The sequence below is a fragment of the Pogoniulus pusillus genome, assembly GCF_015220805.1.
Source record: "Pogoniulus pusillus isolate bPogPus1 chromosome W unlocalized genomic scaffold, bPogPus1.pri SUPER_W_unloc_1, whole genome shotgun sequence".
NCBI classification, from domain to species: Eukaryota; Metazoa; Chordata; class Aves; order Piciformes; family Lybiidae; genus Pogoniulus; species Pogoniulus pusillus.
The window spans coordinates 120166-129565 of NW_026974535.1; positions in this window are offsets into that span (position 1 = coordinate 120166).

Below are 9400 nucleotides of genomic sequence, written 5' to 3' on the forward strand. Positions count from 1 at the left end.
TGGGGTAAGGTTGAGAGGGGCAGGGGGAAGGTGCAGGGGTGGTTGAGAGCCCCTCCTGGGGACTCAGGTTTCTGGGAGGGGAGTTGTGTTTCTGTATTACTTTTACCTTGTCTATTTCTGTCTGTAACTGTCTCTACTGTAAATATCTGCTTGTATATTGTGCTAGCTGTAAATAAATAGCTTCATTCATATTTCCAGAGCCGGCTGAGTCTAGTCTGGGTATTACTAATGTGGGGGGGGGGGCGGGTAACACCCAAACCATCACAACGATGTATCACTGGCCAAACAGGCTGATCGTGTGCAGACAATTCAGAGTCTGCTTCCTGGTAACTCGGCAGCAATGTAGCTTACCAGGCAATGATAGGGCAGCGGGCATGCAAGGTGTGCATGGCTGCCTGGGAGACTATGGGCTCCACATACATATATATAGGCAGGCTTAAGTGAGCTCTGCAAGTAAGTAAGCATGCAGGCAAGCAATGTACAGGGTCCGAGCAATCGGGAGAGGCCGAGCTATTGGGGTCTGAGCACGTTGTTTACCTGTGTACCCCTATTTATTGAATGTGGGATGAGATTAATGGCCCCTTGACCACTAGAATGACCAATCAGGTTGGCAGTCAAACAAACCTTACCATAATAGGCAAATGCCACAGTCCTGCATTGTCCAAATATGGTGATCACAAAGGGCTTTACACTAGGCAGGCACGAGCTAAGCATGTGGGGGCTTACACAACCTGTTTACAAACAGGGGTCACACGATCACAGCATCACAGTATCAACAAGGTTGGAAGAGAGTGAGAGCAGACACGCAGGCAAAAGGCGAAAGGTGCGAGCGAGCAGGCGAGCGAGCTCCTGATCCAGGAAGGCACACCATTTTATAATGTTTTCGAAGAGGTGTATCCCACCAGTCCAGGCTATTTTACGTTATTCTTACAGATTGGCACAAAGTTATAATCAATTCATACAATTGGAGAATTCTTACCAAAACAATTTCTGAGACCACCCGAAGCTCGGCCCACACCAGGTGTCGAGCGGGCATGAGAACTGCCGTTCCCCCTAACCAAAACAGTGGCCATTGTTTACCTTTTATCTCGACTAGGGAGAGACTTTCTCATGGGACTGAAGGATTGTTTTGGTTTTGCGATGCTCCTGGCATTAATGTGAGACACTATAACTTTCACAACAGGGAGGCCTGCTAAGGGCTTCTGCTACTCTCCATGACATGCTTGTTTATCCATTTAATGTGTTTACATCTGGTTCAGGCAGAAAAACATGTCCAGGCAAGGCAAGGCATAAATAAGCCAATTTTTGGGCCTACAGGCGCTCCACAACAGACAGCACTTAGGAAAGTTCTGTTTCTAGGCCAGGGACAACCAGAACAACAAGAGGAAGAGGAGAAGGATGACATCCAGGATTCCAACGATCCCCTCAGAGAGGTCAGGGAAGTTAGGAAGGAATACTCAAGGGAATCAGGAGACCCAATCCTAAGCTGGCTGGTGAGATGCCGTAGCATTGGTGCCAATGCCCTGCAGGTAGGAGACAAGTCTGCCAAGCAGCTGGGACCACACACTAAGGAGAGTGGAGTGGACAAATACCTAGCAAGTCCTCTTGGTAAGGTTAGCTTGTGGACACGCCTTCTGTTGGCTGTGGCTATGAGATATCCTTCCCGAGATGATTTGCCATGGGCTGCCAAGAATTGGAACACCATTGAGCAGGGAATTAAGCTTCTGAAGGAGTTTGCTGTGAAGGAAGTGCTTTATGGAGATCATGGCACTCATGAGCCTGATGACATTCCTCTGGGAACAGGTCTCATGAAGAAGCTTATTAAGCTTGCTCCTTCATCCTATGCTAACATCTTGGCCAGCAAGTTTCTATCAAGGAGTGATAATGGAAGATCATTCACTGTAGGCGAATTGACTGACCAGCTCAGGCAGGTAGAGGACAGCTTGTCACATTCTGCCCTAGTCTCTGCCATAAAAACTATGAACACAGAGATTAATGATAGCATGAAAGAACTGAATGAGGATCTTAAAACCTCAATTTCCAACCTGGTAAGAGATACCATTCCTGCATCATGCGAATGGCTGCATATTTCTGCCATCAGGAACAGATGCCCACCTCCTGCAAGGCAATTCCAGCCCAGGAGGAGAGAAATTCCACCTAGACATCAGCAATCACGTGCGTCACTGTGGATAATTCTGCTTGACCATTACGGTAAGAACAGGAACAAGTGGGATGGTAAACCTACTTCAGCTCTTTCAAAGAGAGTCACAGTATCACAATATCACTAAGGTTGGAAGAGACCTCACAGATCATCAAGTCCAACCCTTTACCACAGAGCTCAAGGCCAGACCATGGCACCAAGTGCCACGTCCAACCTTGCCTTGAACTGCCCCAGGGATGGAGACTCCACCACCTCCCCAGGCAGCCCATTCCAGTGTCCAATGACTCTCTCAGTGAAGAACTTTCTCCTCACCTCGAGCCTAAATTTCCCCTGGTGCAGACTGAGGCTGTGTCCTCTTGTTCTGGTGCTGGCCACCTGAGAGAAGAGAGCAACCTCCCCCTGGCCACAACCACCCTTCAGGTAGATGTAGACAGCAATAAGGTCACCCCTGAGCCTCCTCCCCTCCAGGCTAAACAACCCCAGCTCCCTCAGCCTCTCCTCGTAGGGCTTCTGCTCGAGACCTCTCACCAGCCTCGTCGCCCTTCTCTGGACACGCTCAAGCATCTCAGTGTCCTTCCTAAACTGGGGGGCCCAGAACTGAACACAGTACTCAAGGTGTGGTCTAACCAGTGTAGAGTACAGGGGCAGAATGACCTCCCTGCTCCTGCTGACCACACCTTTCCTGATGCAGGCCAGGATGCCACTGGCTCTCTTGGCCACCTGGGCACACTGCTGGCTGAAGTCCAGACAGACCACATCCACAGGCCTCCCCACATCCACCAAGCAGTCACCTGATCATAGAAGGAGATCAGGTTGGAGAGGCAGGATCTGCCCTTCCTAAACCCATGCTGGCTGGACCTGAGCTCTTTGCCATCCCTCAGGTGCACTCTTATCACCCCCAAGATAACCTGCTCCATCAGTTTCCCTGGTACTGAGGTCAGGCTGACAGGTCTATAGTTCCCAGGTTCCTCCATCCGACCCTTCTTGTGGATGGGGACCACGTTGGCAGTTTCCAGTCTCCTGGGACCTCTCCGGTGAGCCAGGACTGCTGGAAAATGATGGAGAGTGGCTTGGCCAGCTCAGCTGCCAGCTCTCTCAGCACCCTGGGATGGATCCCATCTGGTCCCATGGACTTGTGGGTGTCCAGGTGGCTCAGCAGGTCCTGAACTAATTCTTCATGAATTTCCAGGGGAACACACCGCTCCCCGACCCCATCCCCCAGTTCAAGAGGCCACTTGCCTCCTCCTCCCTCCTTACTGTTGAAAACTGAGGCGAAGAAGGCATTCAGGACCTCAGCCTTTTCTTCATCATCAGTTATAGTGTTCCCCTCCTGGTCCAGTAAGCAGTGGAGGCTCTTCTTGCCCTTCTTTTTAGCGCTGATAAATTTATAAAAGTGTTTTTTATTATCTTTCACGGAAGTGGCAGCCTAAGTTCTAGCTGGGCCTTAGCCTCTCTAATTATTCTCCTGCATAGTCTGGCTGCCTCCTTAAACAGGAGCAGTCAGTGCCACTGAGCCGGAAGATGAGCCGACGAGGGAGGCAGCCAGGCTGGATGGGCAGGGAGCTGCTGAAGGAATTAAAGATTAAAAAGAGAGTGCATCACCTTTGGAAAAGAGGGGAGGTGTCCCAGGAGAAGTTCAAGGAGGTTGCTAGGTCTTGGAGAGGAAAAATTAGAGAGGCAAATGCCCACTTGGAGCTCAGGCTGGCCACGGCTGCCAAGGAAAATAAAAAGTGTTTCTTTAAATATATGAATGGCAGAGAAGGGCCAAGGACAACCTCCAGTCCTTACTAGATAGAGATGGGAACATAGTGACAAAGGATGAGGAAAAGGCAGAGGTGCTTAACACCTTCTTTGCCTCAATCTTCACTAGTGGGACAGGTTGTCTCCAGGACAGCTGGACTCCTGAAGTGGTGGATGGAGTCAGGGACCAGTACAGTCCCCCTCTAATCCATGAGGAAGCAGTAAGGGATCTGCTAAGTCACTTGGATCCTCACAAGTCCATGGGACCGGATGGGATCCACCCTAGGGTGCTGAGAGAGCTGGCAGCTGAGCTGGCCAAGCCACTCTCCATAATTTATCAGCAGTCCTGGCTCACTGGAGAGCTCCCTGAAGACTGGAAGATGCCAGTGTGATACCCATTCACAAGAAGGGTCATAGGGAGGAGCCAGAAAACTACAGACCTGTGAGCCTGACCTCAGTGCCAGGCAAGGTCATGGAACAGGTCATCTTGGGTGCCATCACAAAGCACCTACAGGATAGCCAAGGGATCAGGCCCAGCCAGCATGGGTTTAGGAAGGGCAGGTCCTGCCTCACCAACCTGATCTCCTTTTATGATCAGGTTACCCGCCTGGTGAATGTGGGGAAGGCTGTGGATGTAGTCTACTTGGACTTCAGCAAAGCCTTGGACACTGTCTGCCACAAGAAGCTCCTAGCCAAGCTGGCAGCTCATGGTTTGGACAGATTCACTCTGTGCTAGATCAAGAACTGGCTGGATGGCAGAACTCAGAGAGTGGTGGGGAATGGTGCCACATCCAGTTGGCAGCCAGTCACAAGTGGTGTTCCCCAAGGATCAGTGCTGGGCCCAGTCCTGTTCAATATCTTTATTGATGATCTGGACGAGGGCATTGAGTCCAGCATCAGTAAGTTTGCAGATGACACCAAGCTAGGAGCAGGTGTTGATCTGTTGGAAGGTAGGAGAGCCCCGCAGAGGGACCTGGACAGGCTGGATGGGTGGGCAGAGGCCAATGGGATGAGATTTAACAAGGCCAAGTGCAGGGTTCTGCACTTCGGCCACAATAACCCCAAGCAGCGCTATAGGCTGGGGACTGAGTGGCTGGAGAGCAGGCAGGAGGAAAGGGACCTGGGGGTACTGATAGATAGTAAGCTGAAGATGAGCCAGCAGTGTGCCCAGGTGGCCAAGAGAGCCAATGGCATCCTGGCCTGCATCAGGAACAGTGTGGCCAGTAGGACAAGGGAGGTTATTCTTCCCCTGTACTCAGCACTGGTCAGGCCACACCTTGAGTACTGTGTCCAGTTTTGGGCCCCTCAATTCAAGAAAGATGTTGAGGTGCTGGAACATGTCCAGAGAAGGGCAACGAAGCTGGTGAGGGGCCTGGAACACAAATCCTATGAGGAGAGGTTGAGGGAACTGGGCCTGTTTAGCCGGGAGAAGAGGAGGCTCAGGGGTGATCTTATTACTGTCTACAACTACCTGAAGGGGCATTGTAGCCAGGTGGGGGTTGGCCTCTTCTCCCAGGCAACCAGCAATAGAACAAGGGGACACAGTCTCAAGTTGTGCCAGGGTAGGTATAGGCTGGATGTTAGGAAGAAGTTCTTCACAGAGAGAGAGATTTCCCATTGGAATGGGCTGCCCAGGGAGGTGGTGGAGGCACCGTCCCTGGGGGTCTTCAAGAAAAGACTGGATGAGGCACTCAGTGCCATGGTCTAGTTGACTGGCTAGGGCTGGGTGATAGGTTGGACTCGATGATCTTGGAGGTCTCTTCCCACCTGGTTGATTCTATGATTCTATGATTCTATGATTCTAAACACATCAGGAGAAGCCTTCCCCTCCTTCCAAAGGTGATACACCCTCTTTTTCTCCCCCAATTCCTTCAGGAGCTATTTGCTCATCCAGGCTGGTCGCCTTCCCCGCCGGCTCATCTTTCGGCACATGGGAACTGCCAGCTCCTGTGCCTTCAAGAGCTCCTGTTTAAATTAGGTCCAACCATCCTGCACCCCTTTGTTCTCAAGGACTGCTGCCCAGGGGACTTTGGAAATAAGTTTCTTAAGCAAATTGAAGTTTGCCCTCCGAAAGTCCAAGGTGTGGGTTTTGTTGTAGTGCCTCCCTACCTCCCTGCATATTGCAAACTCCACTATCTCGTGATCACTACACCCCAGGCAGCCTCCCACTGTCACATCTCCACCAGCTTTTGGAAAAGCATCTGTAGAGACTGAGAATGGTAAATTGAAATTGTCCATTAGACCTGAACTTTCAGATGAATCTGCAGTTGTGGGACATCATGACATAGAGGATCTGGAGGTTCAAACTGCTACTCAAACTGTGCACAACAGGCAGTACAGAACTAACTCTGTTGCCCATTCATCAGCTGATTCGTCAACTGGAGAGTCAGGCTGTCATCGAGAAAGCTCATTCACCTTTCAACAGTCTCAACTGGCCTGTGCGTAAAGCCAACGACGATTGGAGACCTACAGTAGATTTTTGTGCCCTCAACAAGGTGACTCCACCCATGAGCGCAGCTGTGCCGGACATGCTGGAGCTCCAGTACGAGCTGGAATCGAAGGAGGCTAAATGGTATGGAACCATAGACATTGCTAATGCTTTCTTCTCTATTCCCATAGCAAAGGAGTGCAGGCCTCAGTTTGCATTCACCTGGAGAGGAATCCAGTATCAGTTCAACCGTTTGCCTCAGGGGCGGAAACACAGCTCAACCATCTGTCACTCAGTCATCCACAATGCACTGGAGAAAGGTAAAGCTCCAGAGCACATCCAGTACATCGATGACATCATTGTGTGGGGCCAAACTGCTGAGGAAGTCTTCGAGAAAGGTAACAAAATCATTGACATTCTGCTGCAAGCAGGTTTTGCCATTAAGAGAGACAAGGTCGAAGGACCTGCCAAAGAAATTCAGTTTCTGGGAGCGCGGTGGCAGGATGGTCGCCGTTACATTCCTCAGGATGTGATCAACAAAGTCTCCACCATGGCAGTTCCCAGCAATATGAAGGACACTCTATCTTTCTTGGGTGCAGTGGGATTTTGGAGACTACACATTCCTGGATTCAGTCAAATTGTCAAACCTCTACATGATGTGACTCGTAAGAGAAACAATTTCGAGTGGGACCTGAACAACAAGCAGCCTTTGATCAGATCAAACGAGAAATAGTTCATGCAGTGGGCTTGGGACCTGTGCGATCTGGTCCGGACATAAAAACATTCTGTACACGGCTGCCAGTGACAATGTCCAACTTGGAGCCTTTGGCAGAGAGCTCCAAATGAGACACGTGGTCGTCCACTTGGTTTCTGGTGTTGTAGAACAGAGGTTCAGAGGCAAATTGCACCCCAACAGAGAAAGAGATACTAGCAGCCTATGAAGTGGTAAAAGCAGCTTCTGAAGTGATTGGAACTGTGCTCCTAGATTGCCAGTTCTAAACTGGATGTTCAAAGGCAAAGTTTCATCATCACATCATGCCACAAATGCAACCTGGTCATAGAATCATAGAATCAACCAGGTTGGAAGAGACCTCCAAGATCATCCAGTCCAACCTATCACCCAGCCCTAACCAATCAACTAGACCATGGCACTAAGTGCCTCATCCACTCTTTTCTTGAAGACCCCCAAGGACGGTGCCTCCACCACCTCCCTGGGCAGCCCATTCCAATGGGAAATCACTCTCTCTGTGAAGAACTTCTTCCTAATATCCAGCCTATACCTACCCTGGCACAACTTGAGACTGTGTCCCCTTGTTCTATTGCTGGTTACCTGGGAGAAGAGGCCACCCCCCACCTGGCTACAATGCCCCTTCAGGTAGTTGTAGACAGTAATAAGATCACCCCTGAGCCTCCTCTTCTCCAGGCTAAACAGGCCCAGCTCCCTCAACCTCTCCTCATAGGATTTGTGCTCCAGGCCCCTCACCAGCTTTGTTGCCCTTCTCTGGACATGTTCCAGCACCTCAACATCTTTCTTGAATTGAGGGGCCCAGAACTGGACACAGTACTCAAGGTGTGGCCTGACCAGTGCTGAGTACAGGGGAAGAATAATCTCCCTTGTCCTACTGGCCACACTGTTCCTGATGCAGGCCAGGATGCCATTGGCTCTCTTGGCCACCTGGGCACACTGCTGGCTCATCTTCAGCTTACTATCTATCAGTACCCCCAGGTCCCTTTCCTCCTGCCTGCTCTCCAGCCACTCAGTCCCCAGCCTATAGCGCTGCTTGGGGTTGTTGTGGCCAAAATGCAGAACCCTGCACTTGGCCTTGTTAAATCTCATCCCATTGGCCTCTGCCCACCCATCCAGCCTGTCCAGGTCCCTCTGCAGGGCTCTCCTACCTTCCAACAGATCAACACCTGCTCCTAGCTTGGTGTCATCTGCAAACTTACTGATGCTGGACTCAATGCCCTCGTCCAGATCATCAATAAAGATATTGAACAGGACTGGGCCCAGCACTGATCCTTGGGGAAGACCACTAGTGACTGGCTGCCAACTGGATGTGGCACCATTCACCACCACTCTCTGAGCTCTGCCATCCAGCCAGTTCTTGATCCAGCACAGAGTGAATCTGTCCAAACCATGAGCTGCCAGCTTGGCTAGGAGCTTCTTGTGGCAGACAGTGTCAAAGGCTTTGCTGAAGTCCAAGTAGACTACATCCACAGCCTGCCCCACATTCACCAGGCGGGTAACCTGATCATAAAAGGAGATCAGGTTGGTAAGGCAGGACCTGCCCTTCCTAAACCCATGCTGGCTGGGCCTGATCCCTTGGCCATCCTGTAGGTGCTTTGTGATGGCACCCAAGATTACCTTTGCTTAGGAAACTTATTTCCAAAGTCCCCTGGGCAGCAGTCCTCGAGAACAAAGGGGTCCAGGATGGTTGGACCTACTTTAAACAGGAGCTCTTGAAGGCACAGGAACTGGCAGTTCCCATGTGCCGAAAGATGAGCCGGCGGGGAAGGCAACCAGCCTGGATGAGCAAATAGCTCCTGAAGGAATTGGGGGAGAAAAAGAGGGTGTATCACCTTTGGAAGGAGGGGAAGGCTTCTCCTGATGTGTTTAAGGAGGTAGCCAGATTATGCAGGAGAAAAATTAGAGAGGCTAAGGCCCAGCTAGAACTTACGCTGCCACTTCCGTGAAGGATAACAAAAAACACTTTTATAAATTTATCAACGCTAAAAGGAAGGGCAAGAAGAGCCTCCACTGCTTACTGGACCAGGAGGGGAATACTATAACTGATGATGTAGAAAAGGCTGAGGTCCTGAATGCCTTCTTCGCCTCAGTTTTCAACAGTAAGGAAGGAGGAGGAGAAGAATGGCCTCTTGAACTGGGGGATGGGGTCGGGGAGCGGTGTGTTCCCCTGGAAATTCATGAAGAATTAGTTCAGGACCTGCTGAGCCACCTGGACACCCACAAGTCCATGGGACCAGATGGGATCCATCCCAGGGTGCTGAGAGAGCTGGCAGCTGAGCTGGCCAAGCCACTCTCCATCATTTTCCAGCAGTCCTGGCTCACC